General features: G+C 40.3%; 1 protein-coding gene and 1 long non-coding RNA gene across 6 annotated transcripts in view; one reads left to right on the plus strand and one right to left on the minus strand.

The window, feature by feature from the left end:
* The window catches only part of DCLK1 (doublecortin like kinase 1), a 345,761-nt gene that overhangs the window by 41,864 nt on the left and 278,414 nt on the right, over positions 1–25,483 (plus strand). The window lies entirely within an intron of this gene.
* LOC132682171 (uncharacterized) lies at positions 15,350–16,829 on the minus strand. The gene is made up of 3 exons (XR_009611512.3): positions 16,728–16,829; positions 16,480–16,590; positions 15,350–15,774 (listed from the first exon to the last, which is right to left on the minus strand). It is a non-coding gene; the product is annotated as an uncharacterized LOC132682171 (long non-coding RNA).

The raw sequence follows: 25,483 nt of genomic DNA on the forward strand, positions 1-25,483 counted from the left end.
TTTGTTTTTCTTAAAGTTTATTTATTTATTTGGAGAGAGAAAGAGAGAGAGAGAGAAGGAGAGCACAAGGGAAGGGCAGAGAGGGAGGGAAAGAGAGAGAGAACCCACACAGGCTCCGTGCTATCAGCGTGGAGCCTGACATCGGGCTGGAACCCACGAACCATGAGATCATGGCCTGAGCCCAAACCAACAGTCAGAGGCTTAATCAACCGAGCCACCCAGGCACTCCTGACTTCTAAATGAAAAATATACCTACTTTATTATTCCAACTTGCCAATCTTTTCCAAATAAGGTACACTGCCAACTTTAAAAGTCAGCTATGTGGGCACTCCTGCCTCCACTGTTTTCAAGTAATAGTAATGTAAACCAATTACATATTGAAGGTTTGATATAGAAGTTAAGAATTTCAAGAACCCTTCATGACTCATTGTGTTAATAGTTTCTATCCCTTATAGTCAATAAGGTCTAATTATGAGGGATGTTTAGCAATACTGTCCTATCTGCAGCCACTTTTTTCCTTGACTTATCTTATTTTCAAGGTCTCTTTTATTCAGTTCATGCCTATTTTGTGCGGCCTGGACCCTTGACCAGTATTCATGAGATGTTTAGAAGGTCGAATTTATAGGGGCGGGGAAAAAAAAAAAAAAAAAAAAAAAAAAAAAAAAGAAGGTCGAATTTATAGAATTTCGGGTCTGGTTAGATGTGGACAAGGAGAGGGAGAAGTGAAGAAGACGAAAAGGAAAGAAAAGGCAACTCCGGTGAATGAAGGCTCTGCTTTAGGCTGTAAAGTGGAGAGCGGTGGTAGTAAAAGGTACATAATAGAATATGCATAAGACCTGCTGACACGTGGTCAGCAATTCGCTGTGTGCTAGAGACTGTGTTCAATGCTTCATATGCATTATTAAATTAAATCTCACACTAACCTGATGAGGTAAGTTCTGTTTTGTTTTTTTTTTTTTCTCTAGATAGATGAGGAAACCAAACTTTAGATGGGTTGTATATCATACGTTCAATATAACACAATTAGAAAATAACTTAAGACCCAGAACTCTACATACCCTTGCCTTCCAGTGGGGAAAATGAAGCAGGCGTGGAGTTGTGTATAGTCAATGGTATCACATGCTGCCAAGTGATTAAACAAAGTAAAGTCTGCGGAATATTGGCAAGTAGCACAGATAGAGGACATTCTAGGCAGAGGGAACAGTGTGTGGTAAAAGCCTGGGGTAGGAAAGCAAGGGGTTGGCCTAGAATGATGATGGCCGTATTGGATTTGGGGAGGGTTGCTCTCAAGGATATAAGAAATAGGAAGATAGTGAAGTAAGAAAAAGTAGGTGGAACGGGATAGCAGTGGGGAGGCATGGGTAGGTCGTGGTGAGAATGGGAAGAGGGATCCAGATGAATAAGACGTAACAACTTTCTTAGTGTCTATGTTGAGTGCTTTATCATATGGAACACTTCACACTAGGAGAGGTGGCTGTCTTCCTTATCAACCCCAATTTACGTATTACACATATATGTAACTGGGAAGTGTGGTGACTGAAAGAAATTTTCTAGATTCACTTTGTAAACATACAGAGAAGCAAACAGAAAATGTTACTCTGAAGTTTGGGTTGGCATTTTCCATTTTTATGGCCAAATATAGATGAGACATCTCTGTAATTAGACAGTGAGCAGCCCTGTCAGGCAATAGATACAACATCTCCAGCTGTGAGAATTTTTTTTAATGTTTAGTTTTGAGAGTGAGAGAGAGTATGCACTGTGCATGAACGGGAGAGGGGCAGAGAGAGAGAGACAGACAGAATCTGAAGCAGGCTCCATGCTGTCAGCACAAAGCTCCAATGTGGGACTTGCACCCACGAACTGTGAGATCATGACCTGAGCTGAAGTCAGACGCTTGACCGACTGAGCCACCCATGTGTCCCACCAGCTGTGAGAATTTTTATCAAGAAAGCCTTGAATATCCAGACCCAAACATAAGTATTTTCCGTTTTGTCTCTGTCTTTCACCAGACCAGTAATGCTGAATGCCTTTCCTTCCCACATCAGTAAACCTACAACTGTTACGTCAGCCCATTCTGCAGGCCAGACTGCCTTAGAGTGCTTTGTAGGGCATCTCACAGTTTATCAAGCTAAAGTGCATTACAATTTTTTAACAGCAATAGGTTGTCGATATGATGGCTCATTCCCACAAAGCGTGTGGCACATTTGGGGACTATGGTAATTGAAAAAACACAATCCGGATTACTAAAATTTGTTAATCCTCTCCGGTTTGACTGCAGTAATGATAAGTCACCAGCACAGTAAAAAGCTTTGGTTCTATCATGCTGATAAGTAGAGATCAAAGTGTTATCAGCCTTTCCCACTAGCTGCTGGAATCACTCCTGTACCGGAGGAACCGTGATTTTGCCTTGTTTCATATTTTAGTGGTTGGAGAGAAAAAAAAAAAAACAAATTGGGCTAGCTGTTATTGGTGTGTGTGGCAAGAGTCAGTGCCTCAGAAACAAAAAGGAAGCTAGAGAAACTAAGTGACCAGAATTGCCAGTTGTATGCTTCTTTGTACAGAGGGAAAAAAAAAGGAAAGAAAAGAAAAGAGAAAGTGCCTTTGCCAGAGAATTGAGGTGGGAGGCGGCAGGTGACGGGAAACTTGAAGTAGAAAGGAACATTTCACAAATGGACAGGTTGGCGCTCATGTTGAAAGACAGTCCTGTGGAGAAGGTTGTGAGGGAGTGAAAAATTGGAGAGTGTTGCACAGGGAGGAAACATATTCAGACCGACTTGGAACAAGATTCTGTTTCCAATAGTAGTTAGAATTATGACAACTGCACAAAGTACACTGGGGAAAGGCCTGTATTTCTCTCTAGACCACTGGGCCTGTTTCACCAGGGTCACCCAACTATTTATAATGTGGGTTTTTCCAGGAGCTAACATATTTATGCACTCCTAACTATATGAGATTATGAAGAAGAGGAGTGATTTGGAGTGGGCCAGAAAGCAGGCCAATTGAAGATAATATTAGAAAAAATATGTAAAATCAGCTTTCATTCATCAGATTAATGATTCTTATAAGTCATTTAGTTTTTTTTAATGTTTATTTTTGAGAAAGAGAGGGACAGAGTACAAGTGGGAGAGGGGCAGAGAGAGAGAGAGGGAGACATGGAATTTGAAGCCGGCTCCAGGCTCTGAGCTGTCAGCACACAGCCTGACACAGGGCTTGAACGCATGGACCGTGAGATCATGACCTGAGCCAAAGTTGGATGCTTCACTGACTGAACCACCCAGGTGCTCCATAAAAGTCATTTAAACTGATTTCAGACTTTTTAATTTCAAAATGAATGTTTTTCAAAAATATAGGCTATATTTTATAAAATATAATTTTATTTCTTTAATTGGTTATTGGCATTTTGTCTATTTTTTAAAAAGTGTTCATAAAAATTTTAAATCCACGTGAACGTGGGAATTAGAGATTAGAGGCGAGAAGGAATATAATGTGCAGAGGAAATGTTTGCACTAGAAAGCTGGGCTAAGAATAGTTCGTGTTCTCCAGTTATTATGAGCTAAGACATAAATGGAAATGTGATTGTCATGGGGCTCATTAGCAACAGAATAAAGTATTTGGGTTTGTCAGGAGATACAGACATTTTCCTAGCACTAGTGTTAATATTCCGCTCCCTCAGAATCTCCAGGTACCCCTGGGAGCCCTCCTCCCACATCCTGCAGACCCCCCTGGCTTTCTCTCCCCATCTCAGCCTCCTTCTGTGCACCCTGCTGCCCTGCTCTCCAGCAGGGCACCATTTGCCGCCTCACCGCCTGCTTTCCCAGCTTGTGTCTCTCTGCCCTGCCCCACTTCTTCCTCCTTTCATTTCCCACAGCAGAGCTAAGGCCAAATTATATTTAACAAAGCTTTCTGGAAGCCTTTTGCATGAAAGAAAGTTGTGGGAAAAGCCTTCAGACTAGACCCTGCACAGGATTGCCCCTGAAGCCCTGAGCCAAGTTCCTCTTGGGCACGGTGGGAGCACGCACTCACCTGCCCAAAGCGGGAGTGCCCTCTGTCTGCCTGCCCATTCCTCCTGGGAGGCAGGCCCCTGCCCGAAGACCCTCCCCTCTGAGTAAGAAGGACATTTCTCTATAAGCAAATGCTGCCTGCAGAGCTGGGCTTCCCCTGCCAGCCTTTAGTTACTGCATGGGGCTGCTTGCTTCTTCCAGTCTTGAACCCCTTTCAGGAACATTGACTTTACCTTTGCACAACCACAGCCCCTTAAAGTGTTTTCTACCAAACGTCAGTGATCAGTCTCCAAAGGCGAATTTGAGTCTTTAATTCTGCAGAAACACCTGTAACGTTATCATTTTCCTGCATCACATTTAAAAGAAAAATTGTCATTCCAACCCCACCAAAGCCCCCTGTATGTATGTGCAGGCATTGTGGCACTATCCAAGGGCTATCCTGACATTTTTGCTAACAACGAAAAACCACAGGTTTGTGTCTCTTGCTCTCTGGTCTCTGAGCACCTTCATTGCTTTCTCCTTATTTCCCAGGGGGAGCTTTGTCATCTGCCCTGTTGGAGCCCTGGGAGAAGGGTCTGTCCACAGCCCGACATGGGTGTGCTAATATTAAGTAGACACTTCGCCCTGCCTACCCCCAGCCAAGGCCTTCTCATGTTGGAACAGAGTGAGGATGAGAGGAGCAAGTGTCAGCCTCCAGGAGGCTTCTCAGTGGGACAAAGACATTGATAACCATGGAGCTTCTCTAGGTGCCAGCAGCCCGTGTGGCCTTGTCTTGTGGTCACACCTTTACATGGCTGCATCTGTCATTAGGCTGCAAATTTCTTACAGTCAAAGGATGGGTCTTTTCATGTTTCTGTGCCCACCAATGCTTGCCTGTAGCAGATGCTCAGAAATTGATTACCAAATTATTACCTAACACCATCACCTAACACTTTTTTTTTTAATATTAATTTATTTTTGGGATAGCGCAAGAGGGGGAGGGGGACAGAGGATCCGAAGTGGGCTCTGTGCTGACAGGCTGACCGCAGCAAACCCGATGTGGGGCTCGATGTGGGGCTCGAACTCCCGAACCCTGAGCTCATGACCTGAGCCCAAGTTGGATGCTCAGACCTGAGCCACCCACGCTCGCGCCCCCTGTCACCTAACACTTTTAATTGCAACATGGTTGAAGAAATCACAGGTCCCTCTACAAAAGCTTATTTCCTTTGTGGCAACATCTATGCTGGAAAATCAATGGCCTATTTTGTTGCAAACTTTGCATCCCATTTGGGTAGACTTACAAACAGTCTCTATCACTTAGAGTGTTTTAAAAGCTATCCAGAAAACAGTTTATTTCCAGCTGAAGTGTGAAGCATTGAGGTTTTTTTTTTTTTTTTTAACATGTATTCATTTTTGAGAGACAGAGACAGACAGAGCATGAGGGGGGGAGGGGCAGAGAGAGAGAGGGAGACACAGTATCCGAAGCAGGCTCCAGGCTCTGAGCTGTCAGCACAGAGCCCCACGCAAGGTTCAAACTCACAAACCACGAGATCGTGACCCGAGCTGAAGTTGGATGCTTAACCGACTGAGCCACCCAGGCATCCCAGAAGCAGTGAGATCCTCTTATGCAGACTTGTCTGGGGATTGATTCTCTCTGCCCCTGTGCTTTGTCCCAACACCTTAAGTATTCTGGAACCCAGGGAATCCTGGGTTGTGCAGAGGCCAACTCCAGAGGGCTAGTGTAGGTAGTGTTTTAAGTCACAGAAACAGCTCCTGACAGTGACTTGGTTTGTTGAAGGAACTAATTAAATAATGGTAATAACTGGCAAACGGTGACGTCAGATGGGTAAACAGTGACCCTGGCTGTTGAGTTGAATGGGGAATGGAAAACACACAGGAAGAGGATCTAGTTGTATCTGGTGAAGGATGAGCATTTTATACCTAATGTAGAGTGAGAACAATAATCTTTTATTAAAGATTACTGCCCTTGTACTGAGTGCCACAGATTTGGTTTGTGTCGAGATTTTTCCATAAGTATTTCTTCATGAAAGTATTTTCTTACTGGGTAACTAATCAAAGATAAACAATGTACAAATGAAATATTCTATTTTGGGTTCCTGTCTAATCAGCGTTGCTGAGAAAAGAGGAATCCAGGGAAAGAATGAGGGGACAGCTTCAGGAGTAGGTAGCAAGAGCTCTTGACATGCCCCTGTGCCTGCCTCACTTTTGGTTTGCCTGTTCAAGCTTTGGCAGCTAGCAAGCATACTGTGCTTAATGGCAGACTGTAACTGTCTTATCACAATGGCAATTTCATGGCAATTTCACCTGATAACATTGAAGATATTGGTAGTTGTTCCCTCAGCTACAAAGCACAGCGTGCAGTAATTTGGGGGCTTGATTTCTGATGGACAGTGTGAGGGCAAGTTGTGGCAAACATGAGCAGTGATGGGAATTTTATGGTTGAAGTTTTACAGATAATTGTAGAGGGACTTTTACCTCTTTGGGGACAAGAGCTGGTGTCTAACCTTTATTTACTATTAGTAATATTTACCTTTACTAAAGCAATTTGCAGAATTTGTACAGTACAGTTTCTTTTATAATAATAATAATAATAATAAAAAAGATAAAACTCAGGAAATATATAAATATGGAACAAGGTTTAGAAAACACCACAGCAAATTAATGAGATATTACCTCTGAGAAAGAAAATGGGACTAAAGTCTATAAAGGTTTCATTTGCTTTGCATCATTTGATTTTTTCATAATATAAATGTGTTTAAATATAAAAGGTAAAAGTATCCAGAAACAACTTTTAGAGCATGTAGTATTTTATTTCAGACTTTTCCCAGGGAAAAAGAAAATCAGTATATTTTATTTACATAATTTTGAGGTAAAAGCCATTATTTTAAAATATTGATAAAAATATTGTTTTGGGGGTCCTCAGGCATATTTATAGTATCTAAGTTTAAGAGTGGATACTTAAAGAAAACATTAGTTATTAATCACTTATCTTTGGCAATAAGGTGACAATAAGACATTTGTTTTCCTTGACAGGTGGTGTATATCTGTAGGGTCGTTTTGGTTTCAGGTCTTATCTTGATTTATAGAATCACATGACTTTTTTGAGAATGGAATGATAGTTTTAGTTAGCATTTGACAGGAAAGTGATATATGTAAATATATCCTAGGAGTAGTTCTAAAAAAATTAAACTAGATGCCGTATAGCCAATAGTAGTGAAGACTGTTTTGCATTGGCTTGTTGCTTTCATATCAGTTTTTGTACCTTGTTTGGTTTTTACATTTTTCTTAACGTGACACACTGATCCCTTGTTCTACTAGGGACTTAGTGGGAACATAGATAATCACAGAATGATTGTCGCTTTCACAAGTGTAATTAACTTCTTGTAAAGTACAGTTCTGCAGGACAAATCTTGAAATAGAGTAACTATTTCCAGACCTGGGCTTTTATCCCCAGCCTTTAGAAGTTCCTCCCACCTCTATGCTGTCAGCTTAGCGATTCTTCTCAGAAGACTCCCCCAAACCTCAAGTCGTTTTCTTGCCTCTTCTTTTTAACCGTTTCTTTCAGCAGACTATATGTAAAAATTTTGTGAAGATTTCTGTAGGATTTGATTCCTGTGTGCCCAGTGATATATATCAACTGTTTGAAAAGTTGTACATGCAGCTGTTGTCCTTTGGAGTCCAGTTTCTAAATCCAAGAAGCATGAACTGTCTGGGAATAAAGGAGATGGAAGGAGGTGCTCCTGGCTACTGTCTGGTGGTTCTTGCATGTGGTCTTTTTCCTCACGCTTCTCATTCTGCCAGGGAAAATTGTAAATGTTACCAACATTTCTCATTATGTTTTTGAAAGCCTCAGGAATTATTTGACTTTTCCATTGTGATAGTCTAATCCGAAGTGCCTGTTTGCCTTGATCTATTTTTAATGCCAAGAGACCAATGAATTTAGTTTTCCTTTTGATAAACAGCTCTTTGAGAAAGGGGAGTCTCAATTTGACCTATCTCTGTGCTTTTCTAGCACATTCTAATTAGTTACAAAAATAACAACAACAAAGAAATTTAGAGAAATCCAGGAGGAAATGCACCTGTTGACTTGGAGACAACAAAAATATCTCACTAATCCTATGCTTACTAGAACGCACAGAGCATCTTAAAGAAACAAGTTTCCCATCCCCACTTAAGAAGACCAAAGGAAGGGGTAAGAAGCCCAGATACTAAATATCACAGTGGATGGCACATTTTGGGTCCTTCATAAATATTTGTTGAATTAAAGAAAAAGGAATGAGGAAAAAAAATGGAAAATATTGTTTCTAGAGGAGTCTCATGGATCATCTACTTGTTATGGGCAGACGTTGCAGATTGGCTAGGATGTGAATACTACAATTGTATGTTTCTTAGAATCTATTCCATGTTCAACCTTCCATGTTTCAAATTTGTAAAGTTTACAGCACCTATGTTTTGATTATTGCATGGTCATTAATTGGCAGCATAGGCAATAGGCATTTTATTACAAGCCATTTAAATTTTCATTATCATCATCTGGATAGTGCATGCCTCTCTGTTTGTTCTGTAGACTGATCTGCCAGACTAGGGCACCGAAGTTGAGCTGACAAGGGACCCAGCAGAGTATTTAATCATAAGATGGAAGAAAAGTTACAAAGACTTGAACACATGGGACAATTGAAAACAAACTAAAAATTTTCAGTATATTTTAGACAATTTTCTCACGCTTTGAGGTCATTGACCTAGGACTTAAAGGCTTTGACAGAGACTATTTAGGGCTGGAGGCAACCATCTTGATCTGCTAAAATAGCCTAGCCTTCTCCTCCTTAAATAAGATGTTTCCTTGTGGCCTAATGAAGAATTAATTGTTTACTTGTTGAACTTCCTTCCATAAAGACTTTCTAAATATCAGTTTGTGGGCGCACTGTTAAACACTGAGCAGGTGATTTGGGAATTCAACGGAGATTTCAGAGATTCTTATGTTCAAACGATTTTTAAACAAACAGCTTTTGTGGTCAGAGCCCATTCATTCCCTATAACCATAAGTTTGACTCCTTAGGAGTTGGGTTTCTGAGGAAACTGTTGTCTTTCTCTAACTGCAGCCATCTACTTGTTGTATTCCCTTCTGTCCACACGGGGCAGGGAAGCAAAGTGAGGAAAGCAGAAGAGAAAATGCCAGATGGATAGCTGGGGTTCATCTGGCTCAGATTTTTGTCTAACCCAGTAGATGGATTTGACTCTTTTTATATGAAAATATTTTAGTAACTTTAGTGCCTCTGCCAACTTCCACTGCAGTGAGATTTGAAAATTGTGCTCTCCTCGGGTGGTCTTAACCGAGAACTGTAACTGTTCCGTTCATGGTTTGGGAGAGGAGGCATTTGATGACACCTTCAGGCCTTCTGGATACAGTGAGTCTGGGGAAAATGGCTTGTCTGTATGCACTTTTTAGAGAATTTAAGTGACAAATGACATGTCTAAGTAATTGCTCAAATTGTAATGCTGGAGATAAGATTATCTAGAGAGGGCGCATTGCAAGCCTCTCCACCCTCATTAGCTAATGCTTATCCAGGGCCTGCTGTTGGTAGGATGCTACCAGTTTTCTTTAAGTCATTTTCATCTGGTAGCATCGTTGTTCCTTACTCCAGGTGACTGGAGCAAATGGAATGTTAAAGGAAAACAAAGTTTTCTCTGAGGAATGCCTGTGTAAGTCAATCTCCTTACTTAATTTCCACAGTCTTTTGAGTTAAGTTGAATGATTGTTGTCGTTTTCCCTGGAAGAAGTGAGATTGGCTTAATGCTATCCTTTGTAGATTGTAAGACCTTTGTGTGCTTGTGTGGTGAGGGTAGGAACAGGAAGTAGAAACAGTGGTTCTCAGTGCTTTCCATGGAGACACAGGTTAGAATTCTAGAACAATGAAACTTGCCAAGAATGCCATTTCTGCATATGACTTTTAGGTTGGCCACATTTTCTGAATGTGACTTTTAAATTGGAACTATGAGAATTTGCATTTCAAAGCCACCCATTAGCCTTGCATGCTTTTGAACTGTTGGTGGTCTCCTTAAGTAGATAGATTTCAGCATACTTATTTATTTATTTTTTCCGTATGTGACTTTGAGTGTCTTTTTCTGCTTCATTTGATCTTTTTATGGTCTGGCCAAAAAGTTACTTAATAAAACACTAAGTAATGAGATTGGATCTTCAAAATTCAAATTATTTTTGTAAGGCTTTATGATAGTAGACTGTCTTAATGTGGTGTTAGGAAAAAGGAATGATTTGAAGGAAAATACACTTGAGTCAAATTGAGTTTTGGTTTCACTATATTAACAATTCTTTAATTCTATATATTTTTTCTCTTAAAGGTTACTTTCATTAAAGTGGGGTTTCTTAACTGCACGATTGACATTTTGGGCCCAGTAAGTCTGTGTTGTAGGAGCTACCCTTTGCATTATAGGATGTTTGCCAGTATTCACAATCTCTACCCATTGTAAGAAAAGAAAAGGAAATTTGTGAAGTCCTTACTGTGGCTATGCCAGCTGGTGCTAAAACCTTGTACTTTTTGTGAAATACCTTCTTACGTTGTGCTGAAAATGCAGCTTTTATGTGGGTGCAGGATTACTATATGAAAGGCAGACTTAAAAAGTCTAAAACGATTTGAAAAAAGCAAAAGGAAGGTGAAGGTCTAAAGCTGTAGAATGTAATGCCATCAAAGGACGGTTGGGTAATTTTAGAACGAAGGTTGGCTTGAAAAATGTCACGATGACGGGCGAAGCGACTTGTGCAGGCCAAAAGGCAGCCAAAGAGTTCTCAGACGCCAGTGAGAAAATCATTGAGGAGGAAGGATATCTGCCTGAACAAGTTTTTAATGCAAATGAAAGGGCCCTATTCTGGAAAAAAATGCCACAAATGATATGTCTTAGTAAGGAAGAGAAGGGATCACCAGGATTTTAGGCAGGAAGGGATAAGCTAGCTCTACTGTTTTGTGCAAATGCAGTCAGGTTTATGATCAACACTGCCCTTATCTATAAAGCTGCTAACACCTGAGCCCTGAAGGAAAAAGATAAATACCAGCTGCCAGTTGGTTGTCCAACAAGAGGGCCTGGACAACAGGAACTATTTTTTTTCTGGATTGGTTCCATCGATGCTTTGTCACTGAAGTCAGGACAGTATGGGACTACCTTTTGTAGTTCTTTTCCTAGTAGACAGTGCCCCAAGCCACCCAGAATGCCATGAGTTCAACATTAAAGGTGTTGTCAGAGTGGTCTCTTTGCCCCCAAATGCAGTGTCTTTAATTCAGCCTGTAGGTCAGAGGGTCATAAGGACCTTAAAGGCTCATTACACACTGTGCTCTATGGAAAGGATTGTCAGTGCTATGGAACGGAACCCCGAGAGAGAGAACATCATGAAGGTCTGGAAGGATTACACCATCGAGGATGCCGTTATTGTTCCAGCAAAAGCTGTGAAAGTTATCAAGCCTAAAGCAATAAATTCCTGTTGGAGAAAACTGTGTCCAGATGTTGTGCATGACGCTGCAGGATTTATGGCAGAGCCTATCAAGGAATTATGAAAGAGATTGTGGATGTAGCAGAAAAGGCTAGGGGAGGGGGTGAAGGGTTTTAAGATACGGATCTTGAAGAAATTCAGATGCTAATAGACATCACACCAGAGGAATGAACAGAAGGCCACCGATGGAGATGAGTGGTTTGGAACCAGTACCAGACGATGAGGAAGAGGACATAGAAGAAGCAGGGCCGGAAAATAAGTTGACATTAGACAATCTGGCAGAAGGGTTCAATTACTCAAGACCGCTTTTGACTTCTGTTATGATGTGGACCCTTCTACGATATGGGCACTGAAACTAAAGCAAACAGGGAAGAAGGATTGGTATGAAATAGAAACATTCTCAGAGAAATGCGAAAGTGAAAAAGTCAGAAGTTAAAGCGTATTTCCAAAAAGTTACATTAAGTATGCCTGCGTCTCCTGCCTCCCCTTCCACCTCCTATCAGGCAAAAACCGTATGAGACATTTTTGCATCATCTTCCTCATCGCTAAGTATTCATTTTGTAGAACATCATGTGCAAGATTTGTATGATGGGGACAGCCTATCATGACATAGGTATAAAGTGAGTGCTATTTAATATAATGTTAATATGTGTTAGTTTTCTTACTGTTTCAAAATTTTGCTACATGACCATACAGTATGCTTCTCTCCTAACTGGAGAAACTGGGTGTAGGCCTATCTTCACAGGTAAGTGGTTTAAAAAAAAAGTAAAAGTGTTTCCAAAACTGTATTATGAATTTGACTGCAATAGTGTATGCCATAAAAATTGTATAACAATTAATTCATCACTGTATAGGCTAGGCTACTGGAGGCAATCATGTTGATTACACTAGGCTATCATAAAGCAAATATATCCTTGCTTTTTCATTATCAATGCACAAATTGTTATACCTGTAAATAAATGTGAATTTCTTTTTCATATTGTCTTCTCATTTTTAAAAAAAATATTTGATGGTGGTCTTTTTAAAATGTTTATTTATTTTTGAGAGAGAGAGAGAGATTCAGAGCAAGCGGACAAGGGGCAGAGATAGATAGATAGATAGATAGATAGATAGATAGATAGATAGATAGATAGAGGGGTGGGTGGCGGGGAGAGACACAGAATCCAAAGCAGGCTTCAGGCTCCAAGCTGTCAGCCCAGAGCCCGACATGGGGCTCAAACTCACGAACCGTGAGGTCATTCACTGAGCCAAAGTCGGATGCTTAACCGATTGAGCCACCCAAGTGCACCATTATCTTTTCATTTTGGATGACTAATGTTAGTAATATGTATAATCTATAACATTTTGTATCACATAAGACAGTATTGATGTAGGTGCTAACAGATGATTTATCTTATAAACAGGTGACATAAAATACTGATACAGTAGAGCATTGTAAGTGTATTTTCTCTTCCTTATGATTTCCTTAATAACATTTTATTTTCTCTAGCTTACTTTAGTATAAGAATGCAATACACAGTACATATAACATACAAACTATGTACTAATTGATGGTTTATGTTATCAGTAAGGCTTCTGCTCCATTGTAGGGTGGAGACTTTGTAGCAAGTCTGGGGGGAGTCAAAAGTTATATGAAAAAATTTTGACTGTGCAAGGATCAGAAACCCTAACCCGCACATTGTTCAAGGGCCAACTGTAGTTGAATTTTAGACTACCAAAGGAAACTGATACATCAGATTCAAAATGCTATTGACTATTTCCTTATAATATCCTAGACCTAGGTGGGAGAACCCAAGATGGACTAGAAGCTTCTTGTGTAGTTTCTATCTAAATTCCATGTTTTGATTTTTGACATTAACAGTTCCATCTCGATCTTCCTACTTTGATCTTCACTGATGCCATATTGTGTTGTTTTTTATGCTTTTCCTTTGATCTGTTGGCTTTCCTTTCTGCCTCCCCACCTACTGCTGGTTATCCCCCACAAGCTAGTTAGGTCTTATTTTCCTTTTCTTTCTTCCTTCTTTGTGAGCTCTGAGTCACCTTAAGTGTAAGCCCATGATCCCTTTTCTGCTATTCCCAAACCCCAAAATCTGTGGAAACAGGAATTTTGTCATTACTCATTTGTTGACAAAACCTGACCCCAGTTGAGGTGAGGCTATTTTATAGTCCTGTTTCTCCCATCTAATGTAAATGTGTATACATGTCACTGAAGACTTATTAATATGATCGCGGATCGTGGGAAACTTCCTCAGATGCCACTGTCAGGGACAAGTAGTGTGTGATATGTGTACTGTCCTATTTTTCTAAAATCTGAAAAATCCAGAATTTCCAAGTACCGCTGGCTCCCCAAGCATTGGATAAGGTATGACTGTATTGTTTCCATGTGGAATATCACAAATCAATAACTTTTAATGTGCTCTCTCTCTCTTTTTTTATTGAGAGAGAGAGAGAGCACAAGTCAAGGAGGGGCAGAGAGAGAGGGAGACAATCCCAAGCAGGCTCTGCACTGACAGTGTGGGGCTCGAACTCACAAATCGTGAGATCGTGACCTGAGCTGAAGTTGGACACTTAAGAGACTGAGCCACCCAGGTGCCCCACCCCCCCCGCTTTTATTTTATACCAGCTCTCACTAAACTAATCTTGGACTATGTTCTTTGAATGAGTAAAAGGGAAATTTTGGTTGATAAGTCCATTAACAAATGTGCACCAGATGACATGGAATAGTACCAGATAAGCAACTGACTAGAGATGTATGACTCATTTAAATGACTAAGAATTGATATTCACAAAATGAAGAAAGAGATTTTATTCACCACGGAGTAAGATTGCAAGTCAGAGCTTGCCAAGAACATCTTACACCTAAAAAAGCTTGGACAGTCATTCTTTCCCATGATAAATATAGGCTTATCTAGAACCCAACAAGAAGTTTTGCTTTAACGGACTCCTTTCTCCAAAGCTACTTAAACTTGTGCCCTATTTTATATAAATTCAGTATCTGAAAATCTAGATATGGGCATAAGGAAAATTAGTGATTATTTATTTTACAAAAGCACTCATACTAACCTCCCTGTAAATAGTAAGCTTCTCTGGAGTATTTTTTGATTAAGATATAATTGATGTAGCATTGTATTAGTTTTAGGTGTAATAATTTGGATAATATGCAGGATAATAATTTGATAAATGCATATATTGTGAAATGATCACCACAGTAAGTCTAGTTAACACCCATCACTACATATAGTTACAATTATTTTTCTTATGATGAGAACTTTTAAGATTTACTCCCTTAGCACCGTTCAAATATATAGTACAGTATTGTAGACAGGATGGTCACCATACTGAATATTAAATCCTTAGGACTTACTTATTTTATAATTTATATATATTTAATTTATATATTTTATAATTTACAATTATATATATATTTTATAACCCACCCCCATTCCTCATTAATGATCTCTTGCTTTCCTTTTATGTATCTCCAACTATTGATGGAGCCTTTTTTCAATGCTTGGAATAATGTGTTTAAAATCATGGCAGTTCCTTTCCCCTGCTTTAAGAAGTAGAATATTCCTATTGCCCTTGTTAGTACTGAGCAGTTCTTCTCCACTTCTTGAGTACTTCTCCAGTTCTCAAAATTTGGGATTGTCTTTTTTTTTTTAATGTTTATTTATTTTTGAGAGAGAGAAAGACAGAAGACGAACAGGGGAGGGGCAGAGAGAGAGGGAGACACAGAATCCAAAACAGGCTCCAGGCTCTGAGCTGTCAGCACAGAGCCCCATGCGGGGCTCGAACTCACGAACCGTGAGATCGTGACCTGAGCCGAAGTCCAACGCTCAACTGACTGAGCCACCCAGGCGTCCCAAAACTTGGGATTGTCCTAATGTCTCCATTTCTCTACTTATCCTGTCTGTTCAATTCCTAAGCCTTTCTAGGTCCTCATGCACAAGTTCCTTTTCATTTCCATTATCACGACCAGTGATGTTAGTCTTGAGCTGCCACATCAGCCTCTATTTTGCACTTAGTCCTTTTCCACATCAGGGACCTGTTGGAAGCCTGCAGAGTAACAGTGGAGATATTTCCACAACCGCCCTATTGTGGCCTCAGCGCCAGCCATGGGACACCTGGGCTCCTCCGCTCCAGCAAGACACACACGTGTTTGGATGATGTGTCCTATTTTTGTGTGTGTTTACCTTCTCCCGCTGACGAAGTGCCCTTTTTCTCAGAGTCAGTGTCATCATGCCTTGCAGTTTTGTCTTCTCCACACAGCCTTCCCTAAATATGATGAGTCACAATTTATAGAGGGATGCATTCTTTTTAAATACAATTTATCGTCAAATTGGTTTCCATACAACACCCAGTGCTCCTCCCAACAGGTGCCCTCCTCCATGCCCATCACCCACTTTCCCCTCCCCCCCACCCCCCTCCACCCCCAGTTTGTTCTCTGTATTTAAGAGTCTCTTATGGTTTGCTTCCCTCCCTCTCTGTTTGTAATTTTTTTCCCCTTCCCTTCCCCCATGATCTTCTGTTAAGTTTCTCAAGATCCACATATGAGTGAAAACATATGGTATCTGTCTTTCTCTGACTGACTTATTTCACTTAGCATAACACTCCAGTTCCATCCACATTGCTACAAAAGGCCATATTTCATTCTTTCTCATTGCCGTGTAGTATTCCATTGTGTATATAAACCACAATTTCTTTATCCATTCATCAATTGATGGACATTTAGACTCTTTCCATAATTTGGCTATTGTTGAAAGTGCTGCTGTAAACATTGAGGTACAAGTGCCCCTTTGCATCAGCCCTCCTGTATCCCTTGGGCAAATTCCTAGCAGTGCTATTGCTGGGTCATAGGGTAGATCTATTTTTAATTTTTTGAGGAACCTCCACACTGTTTTCCAGAGAGGCTGTACGAGTTTGCATTCCTACCAAGAGTGCGAGAGGATTCCCATTTTTCCCGTTTCTCCACATCCTCACCAGCATCTATAGTCTCCTGACTTGTTCGTTTTAGCCACTCTGACTGGTGTGAGGTGGTATCTCAGTGAGCTTTTGATTTGTGCTTCTCTAGAGGGATGCATTCTTGAAGACCTAGTAAAAAGGCAGAGTCACAAAATTCAAGCCTGATTTTTTGTCTGCATAAGTTAGCAACCTTATTAATGTTTGATATCAGAATATTTTAGGTCTCCACAAAATGACGCCATTTGGGAACTCTACCCAAAACTGACCTGACTTTGTATTTCCGTCAGCACTTGGCTTGCAGTTTGCAGTGTCTTACCATCCACTTACTCCAGTTTCAGATGCTTCGTTTACAGATAGCTCATCTCTTCAAACACCCTGAAAAAACATGTCAGTAGCTTCAGCTTGTGGATCACTTTTAGTAATAATTTGATAAAATGTCATGGCTTTCACATGGCTGAGATGACAGACTGGTGGGAGGACCTGCCCAACTGAGGAACCCATACCAACTAGTACAAATACATCATTTTGCACTTGGAGGGGTTTCAGCTGCATACAGCAAGCCTCCGTCCTGTGAGCATTGTTCAGATGCTTTTTAACACACTTTGGTCTCTGTCCTAAAGAAAACATAATTGGTAGGCTTATTGTCTTGGTCAGTTGGGACAATGATAACAAAATACCATCGACTAGGTGGCTTAAACAACAAACATTTATTTCTCCCAGTTCTAGAGACTGGAAAGTCTAAGACCAAGGAGCCAGCAGATTCTGTGTCTGGCGAAAGCCCTTCTTGTCTTGTAGGTGTCCACCTTCTCACTGTATGACAGAGAGGAAGCTCCTGGGTCTCTTTCTCTTCCTATAATGTCATGGGGGCTCTACCCTCGTGATCTCCTCTAAACCTAACTGACTCCCAAAGCCTCCACTTCCAAATGCCACCACATTGGGAATTAGGGCTTCAACATATGGGTTTGGGGGAAGCACAAACATTCAGCCCATAGTAGTTATGTTACTGATGTATGGGTTAGTGAGAGGATCAGATGATTATGACACACGAAATGACGGGTCACGCAAAATCATATTAATGTTTGTGATATTGCAAGCTCTATATTTATGTCCCCAGTATCAGTTATATAAGTATTGGTTAGGGCAATAGCTTGACATTAATTTATGGGGAAATGACATGGATTTGTTAACCAGAATGGGCCAACCATGTATAATTGACTTGCTAAGGCAAACCCAGGGGGACACATGTGGCAAAGCGTGTGGCTCTAGGGGGTTGGCTGTCTCATTGCATTGTTCCAAGTGATGAGTCTGTGTTTACAGTGCTGACTACATCTGGCTGGAGCCCCTTCCACTTTCTTCCATTACACCTTCCTCATGGCTTTCATGTAGCACTTTTTAAAGTATTATTTCTTCCTTTTTTAAAAAATTATTTTATTTTATTTTTGAGACAGAGAGAGACAGAGTGTGAGCAGGGGAGGGGCAGAGAGAGAGCGAGACACAGAATCCAAAGCAGGCTCCAGTCTCTGAGCTGTCAGCACAGAGCCCGATGCGGGGCTTGAACTCACAAACCGCGAGATCATGACCTGAGCTGAAGTCGGACGCTTAACCGACTGAACCACCCAGGTGCCCGTAAAGTATTATTTCTTCCTATTTACATGTCTTCTGTGCTAATAGATTTTTAGGTGTTTGAGGACAAGGACTGTCTATTCATCTCTGCTTTCTCCAGCACTGGCAAAGTGGTTGGTACTTAATACCCTCATAGTAAACAGTTATAGAGATGTCTCAGTGATCTGTTTCTGGGGGTACGTTGGCAAGCCAGTGTGCATCCAGAGGGGGTGCAAGTAGATTGCTGAAAATTCTTGAATCATAGTTATATAGTCGGTGAACTGGGATTGTTTGGTCTGGAAAATATTGTGTGTACTCAATATGTTACAATTTGAGGAAGAACATGAGATACAGAAAGGACATAAAGCACAGTGGTTAAGAGCTAATAGCAGTGTGACCCTAGGCAAGCCTAGATGTATCCATTTGTTTTTTAATTTTTTTAATGTTTACTTATTTTTGAGAGAGAGAGAGAGAAACAGGATGAGTGGGGGAGGGACAGAAAGAGAGGGAGACATAGAGTCCAAAGCAGGCTCCAGGCTCTGAGCTGTCAGCACAGAGCCCGACGCACAGCTTGAACTCATGAACCCGAGATCATGACCCGAGCCAAAGTGGGATGCTTAACTGACTGAGCCACCCAGTTGCCCCTAGTTGTATCCATTTGTAAAATGGGACAGGACACAGTGAGCACCTCACTGGCTGGTTGGAGAAGTCCCAGGAGGTGTTCAGTAAGTGGTGCCACTTTCTCTACTCCTCTGCCTACTTTTCCTCTATCTCTTCTCTTTCTCTTTCCCCCTTCTCTGCAGCCCTCAATCGGAGGATTGTTCTATCTGTTTTATAGGCAAGAAAGATAAGACTAGGAGGGTTAAATGATTTGTTTAAAATTTCTTAGGGAGAGATGAAAGAAGGAACTATAATCTAGGCGTTGGGCTGTTCTTTCTTAGCAGGATGACCATCTTCAGACATCCGAGAGGGCATGGTGTACAAGACGTAGACAAGTTAGAGCATGTTGCTTCAAAGAGCAGAGCCAGGACTAACGGTAGATGCCACCCAGGTGAAGTGTAGGGTGGCAGGTGCCATCTGAACTTCTAACCATTAGAGCTGCTGTTGGAATCAGGAATTTCCCATTGTTAGGAATGTGCACCTGCAGGAACTGGGGAAACAGAATAATAGTCAGCAGGACTGGAACAAGGGGATCTCCCCACTGGGGCAGAGAAGCATACTAGACACCTCTAAGTCCATTCTAAATTTAAACATATACTATTCTTATAGTAAGTCTTTCACCTTCCCTTACATCTGGAATGGCACTATGCCATTAATTCTTTGAATTGATGTAATTTCAATACTGGTACAAGACTTGAGATCTTATATTCTTCTGGGGAGAGCCAGGTTTGAAAAGTTCTTCTTCTGTTAAAGTATGTGTAGGGGGGGAGAATTCTCAGGACTATATAATCAGAATGGCACACAATAGCAGAGATGGAAGGAGAACTCAAGCGCAAACAGAGCTTTTCAGGAATTCAGCTAATGACCACTTGCATTAATTCTCAGATTGTTTTTAAGAATTGAGCCATCTGCGGTTTCCAGGCACTGGTTCCCTTCAATAAGGAAGACTAGGGAAGTAAAGATGATATTCGAAAATGAAAGGTATGTGACAGCTGTGAATGTGCCCATAAATACTCGTGTAAGCTCTACCTATTCCAAAGAGACAACAGAAATCTGACATCTTTTACATTACTAATTGGTAACCCTACCTCAGTCAGCGTTTCTTTGCATACATTTCAAAACACAATTTTTTTCTCTGTTAAACGTTTGGTTTGTCTATGCAACAATTTCTATTTACTCAAGAAAAAGAAAGTAGTCTTATGGATTAAAAAAAGTGTGACGGGGCAAGAAATACAAGATATATTAAAAGGGGGTCGGTAAGACAGCACTAGCATTTATTAAGCACCTATGTTGAGCTTTGGCTGTTATTCATAAATCTCATTTAATTCTTATTAATCTCATCCACATTTTATGGATGAGGATTGGAGGCTCATATGTTAAATAACCCAAAGCCCTGCAATAAAGAAATGCTGCTCTATCTTATGAGGCAGACAATAGAGAGAGAAATTTTTCATAGAAATGGGTCGTTCATTTGCCTTTATAAAATTGTTTGGGAGCTCTAAGTTATAAGGCAGTTGGTGGCATGTGACATACAGTTGATTTCCCAGAATAGTCAGATGCAGCTTATAAATAATAGCTATGTTTATTGGTTTCATCCTCACTCCTATTTCCCCTCATTCTGTGCTCCCATATATCACTCCCTACATGAGAAGAATGTGTTATTCAGAAGACCATAGTAATAATAGAGTACAAGAACTAATGGAAACAAACCTGGCAATATATATCTACTTGTTTTACACAGGAATGAAGTCTATAGCATTCTGCTTGTGATCTGGAAAGAATTTATATTTTGCAGATGATTCTAAAAATAGTCTTTACCTTCAAAAACCATCTGTTTTTTTTCAAAACACAATTTTTTATGCCATTCCTCATTTGAATTCTAAAAATGTATTTGCCACCCTTGGATGAGGGTGATGTGGTTTACTTGAAAAATACATTTTTTTCCTTAAACATTTAAAAATAAAATATTTGTGCCATTCCATTGGTGGGAATTCAGCAGCAATGATAAGAATAGAGTTACCTTCTGTGTCTAATATTGTCCTTACAGTTGCTTTGTTTCATAGTTTTATAAATTGAGCTTTCTGGTTTCCTTGGAAACCCAATTGTCGACATGGGTTGCTAAGGAGCAGCCTTTGCTGCACAAAGCATAAGGAGCTGTGAGTCTGCTGCTGAGTGACTTCATTCTTGGCCGCTGCCAAGGCTCCCACAGGCGGTGGGAATCTTAGTACTTGTGCGAGTGAGGCCTCCATCTTGATTTTCAGCCTGAAGGATTCTGATGGATTTTCCTGGCCTTTCTTATCCTGACAGTTACGCTTAGGTATAGGTGCTTATGGGAAGTGACCATCGTGTGGTATTTCAGAGCATCTAAGTTCTCTTCTCTGTTTCATCAATCATTTGATGTCAATGACTTATTCAACAAAGGAGAATCTCTTGCTGCAAGATATCAAATTAGCCGTATTGTCTTCTTTCTTAAATTTAGCACTGGGCTATCATGAAAGGAGGCCAACTGTTCATCTTTGTAAATCAGCATGGTAGTATGATACTGATATTGGATTGGATATGATCTACATTGTCTAATATTCCAGCTGGAACAGCTGTAGATTATAGGGCATGTACTTGTACCACAATCAAATGGCTTTCCCAATTAAAAAATAACCTAGAAACTGTAACCTTTCTCTGTATTCATGTACAACAGATATTGCAGTTCTTATAGAAATAATTTCTTAACTTGGCTTATACAGATTTTTGAATATGACTTTATAAGTTATTTCAGACATAGTAATTCAGATGCAGGTCTGTCTGTGATGTTCCACATGCCTGTCTATTTCACGGGTGCGTGTTGCATTAGGACTACAGTGATGTGTGTGTCTTTGAGGTCAGAAGTAGCAAGGCCCTAATTTTTAAAATAGGCGCTAAGGACAAGTACAAGCTCCACTTCTATAACCCAGGTGTGAGTCAGCCAGAGCCATTGTCCTTAGCTGTCAGGCCTGGAGGGCTGATTTGGGTTATGGCAGGTGGTGATGCAATTAAGCCCTTACTGAGCACCATTCACCTCTTTGCTTGGTTTTGGTTGATAGCACTCTGTAAATTCATCATATTGTGTTAATTATCTATCAGAGATCCTCAAATTCAAGCCGTTTGTTTTGTGGCTCCAAATAATTGAGACTGTTGTTCCTCATGAGACACATGAGTTACTCTCTCTGAACCTCAAGTTCATCGTCTATAGTATTGGCAAATAATAGTATCTCATATTTATTGTAGGTTATTGTAGGACTAAGTGAGACAACATATGTGAAATGTTTAGTTAGGTGTCTCGGTCTTAAGAGGCCCTTAAAAATAGCATCTGTTTTCCAGAAGAAGAAAATCTATAAAGATAGATAGATTAGCAGTTCCTGGGGCTGGAGGTGTGAGCAGAGAATCACAGCAGCCTGGTGTGAGGAATATTTCTGGGCTGATAAAAGTGTTCTAAAAGTGGATCATAGTGATGGTTGCATACTGTATATATATTGACTAAAAATCATCGTACACTTACAATGGGTGAATTTTATGACTAAAGATTATTGAACTGTACGCTTAGGATGGGTGAAATTTGTAATGTGTAAATCACACCTTAATAAAGCTGTTTAAAAAAGTCAGAGCTGTAAGTAATACCAGATCTGTTTTCCCCTTCCTTTTCTCATCAAGTTATTTGTTACTTGAACTTATTTAACTGTCATTTAAATGGAGATGGCATGTATGTTAATTTTTGAATGAAGTCTAATGTGTGCATATATAAAAATGAATTTGAGTATGTTTGTATTTCTCCAACCATGCTAATCCCAAGGCGAGAAACAATTAAAGCATTTTAAGTTGACCAAATTCTTATTAACTTTGGAAATAAGTCACCTCGATAGAGCAAGGTTCTTCCTGGTGTGGTGTGAATGGATAAGCAGGTGTGTCTGTGAATGATGTTTTCACACAGTGGGAGATCTTCACTGTGCCGTGCTTGGAAATTAAACCTTGTTTCTCATAGGCTGTCTTTGATGTACTAGTAACGTCTTGGAAGATGTTATTTATTAAGCCAAGATATTCCAGAATCCATGTAATGATGAGCATGGATAATATTGGAATTTATTGTATGTGTACATATTATGACACAACAGAACATAATGACTTTTGTGATTATCTTATAGGATTCCTAGTTATCTAGAAACTTTGACTTTCATGACTGTGTGAGGGTAGAGGTAATTACCATGTTTTTGTAACTGACACGTCAAATCCTTTTAAAGAAGTTAGAGCTGCTAGTTGCAGAGTATATCACTGTTATCCTGCTTTTGAGACTCATGTTCAATTGACTGTGCTGTATCTATTCATTCAATGCAACCCTTTTATTGAGCACCTAATATGTGTTAGTGATTTTCTAGATGTTGTGGGTAGAGCTGTCAAAGAAGATAGAAATTCAGCATTAAATGTGCTAAATTTGAGACCTCTGCCAGTCATACAAGTGGGGATGTTGAATGGGCAGTTGATTCAAGTCTGGAATTCAGGAGAGAGATGTGGGCTGAGGATATAAATTAGGAAGACGTCAGCAGATAGATAATATTTAAAGCCATGAAACTAGATGAGCTCACCAAGGAAATGAGTGTCACCAGAGAAGCGTTCCAAGGAGCAGCCTTAATTTTGCAGTGCTCTCAAATTAAGGAAAAGATTAAGGAAAAGACAAGACACCACATAGAGGACTGAGGAGGAGTGACTAGATGAGGGAATCAGCAGAGTGAGGCGTTCTGGAAGCTGGGTGAAGGCAGTGCTCAGGAGGGCAGTGACAGTGCCCAGGAGGGCAGCGACATCTGGACATAAGCTGCCAATGACGAGGGGAAGATGAGCCCTGAGAACTGATGTTTGAATATAATAACCGAGGGGTCGCTGACAGTGTTGATGAGAGCAGTCTGGGTGGAAAAGTGGGGCCTAAGCCTGATGTAGGTCGGGGGTTTAGGAAGAAGTGAGAGGGGAGAAATTGGAACAAAGAGAGACAACTCTTTCTGGAAGAAATGGGGAGGAAGCTGGTGAAGGAAGTAGGGTAATATGGATGATTTTAATCAGATATTCAAATCTGTAAACATTGAGCGTTTGGTCTACATGGGCTAAATTAGGTAATCATTTCTTTGTTATGTCTATCTGACAACACATAATCAGTACTAGTATTTTTTGAGTTTCAATTTGCAATTTGTCAGTTTCTACAATAAACTTCAAGTTATCATGTTATATGTCCATTAATTAATATACATATTCCCCACAACCAAAAAGCTGTAGAGGGGCGCCTGGGTGGCTCAGTCAGTTAAGCATCCAACTCTTGGTTTCGGCTCAGGTCATAATCTCACAGTTCTCGAGGTCAAGCCCCACATCAGGCTCTGCACTGACAGTGTGGAGCCTGCTTGGTATTCTCTGTCTCTTTTGCACTCTCTGCCCTTCCCCTGCTCACATGCACTCGCTCTCTCTCTCTCTTTCTCAAAAGAAGAAAAAGAAGAAAAAGAAAGCAGTAGAACCCAGTGGTTAAGTCCACCTTATGTCATTCAGCCTGGGATTTGAGGCTCTGTTCTGCACTCTCTTGGCTGTGTGAGCCAGGAAAGTCCTTAAGAAATTGTTCTAAGCTTCAGCTTCCTCATCTGTAAAACTGGGGTGGCAAAGTTCTTACCTTTACCTTTGTAAACTTATGTGAAAGAATGTGGTTAATAGCACCTGTATAAACTTCCCAGCAGAGGTTAGCTATTCCTGTAGCTATTAATTTATAGTTTGATATGAAGTAACATGATGAAGTAGAAAGAACACAGGATCCTTGGGTTTCTACCCCATTTTGTCACTCAACCTCTGTGCATGTTACTTAACATTGTTGAGTTAGTTTCCTTATGTCTGAAACGGCAATAATAGTGATGATGATACTTAGGGGATTAAATGATATGTTTGTAAACACTTTGTCTCTTATAAAGTGCTATGCAAACATTAATTTCACTCATTTAAAATGAGATTGTTTCTTCAATTTATTAGATCTCTTACATTAGATTTATAAATTAAGAAAGACTAAATCTTAGCACACTTTTGCAGTTGTGAGTGTTTAATTTCAGGGGACATTTGGATTCCAAAGAGAATAAAGCTATCCTGTGGCAAAGTAAGAAGATATGCTCATATTAATGTTGGTAAAATTTTTTGAAATGTTAAAGATGCTACAAAAGAGAAGAATAGAAATGTGTACCCTATTACACATATATGCAATTATATACAATTTATTTTCCATATGGACTGGCTCAAGTGAACTAGCCTACCTGGGGCCAAGCAGGTTGTCTTTTATTTTTCTACCAGAACACTACGTCCCTTAGGTCTCTTTCTAAAGATGGAGAAAAATGATACATAACAGCTGGTAAAAGACAAAGACAAGGGAAATGAGGTCAGCCAATGATCTAAGAAACCTTCCAAGTAAGAATAACCTAATGGAAAAAACTGAGGTTCGTGTGGCCTTGTTTGGCGAAAATCGCTCCCAATGTCATACGAATTCTCTGCTTGAAAACTGAAGTGGCTCAAATCACTTTTGAGCCCTCTTGGTCATCTTTTTTTAAAAAAATGCTTATCTATTTATTTTTAAGAAGAGAGCATGAGAGCTAGGGGAGAGAGAGAGAGAGAGAGAGAGAGAGAGAGAGAGAGAATGAATCTGAGAGCACAGAGCTAGACAATGCAGGGCCCGATCTCGAGAACTGTGAGGTTATGACGTGAGCCGCAATCAGGAGCTGGA

This window comes from Panthera onca, chromosome A1, assembly GCF_046562875.1.
Source record: "Panthera onca isolate mPanOnc1 chromosome A1, mPanOnc1 haplotype 2, whole genome shotgun sequence".
Taxonomy (NCBI): Eukaryota; Metazoa; Chordata; class Mammalia; order Carnivora; family Felidae; genus Panthera; species Panthera onca.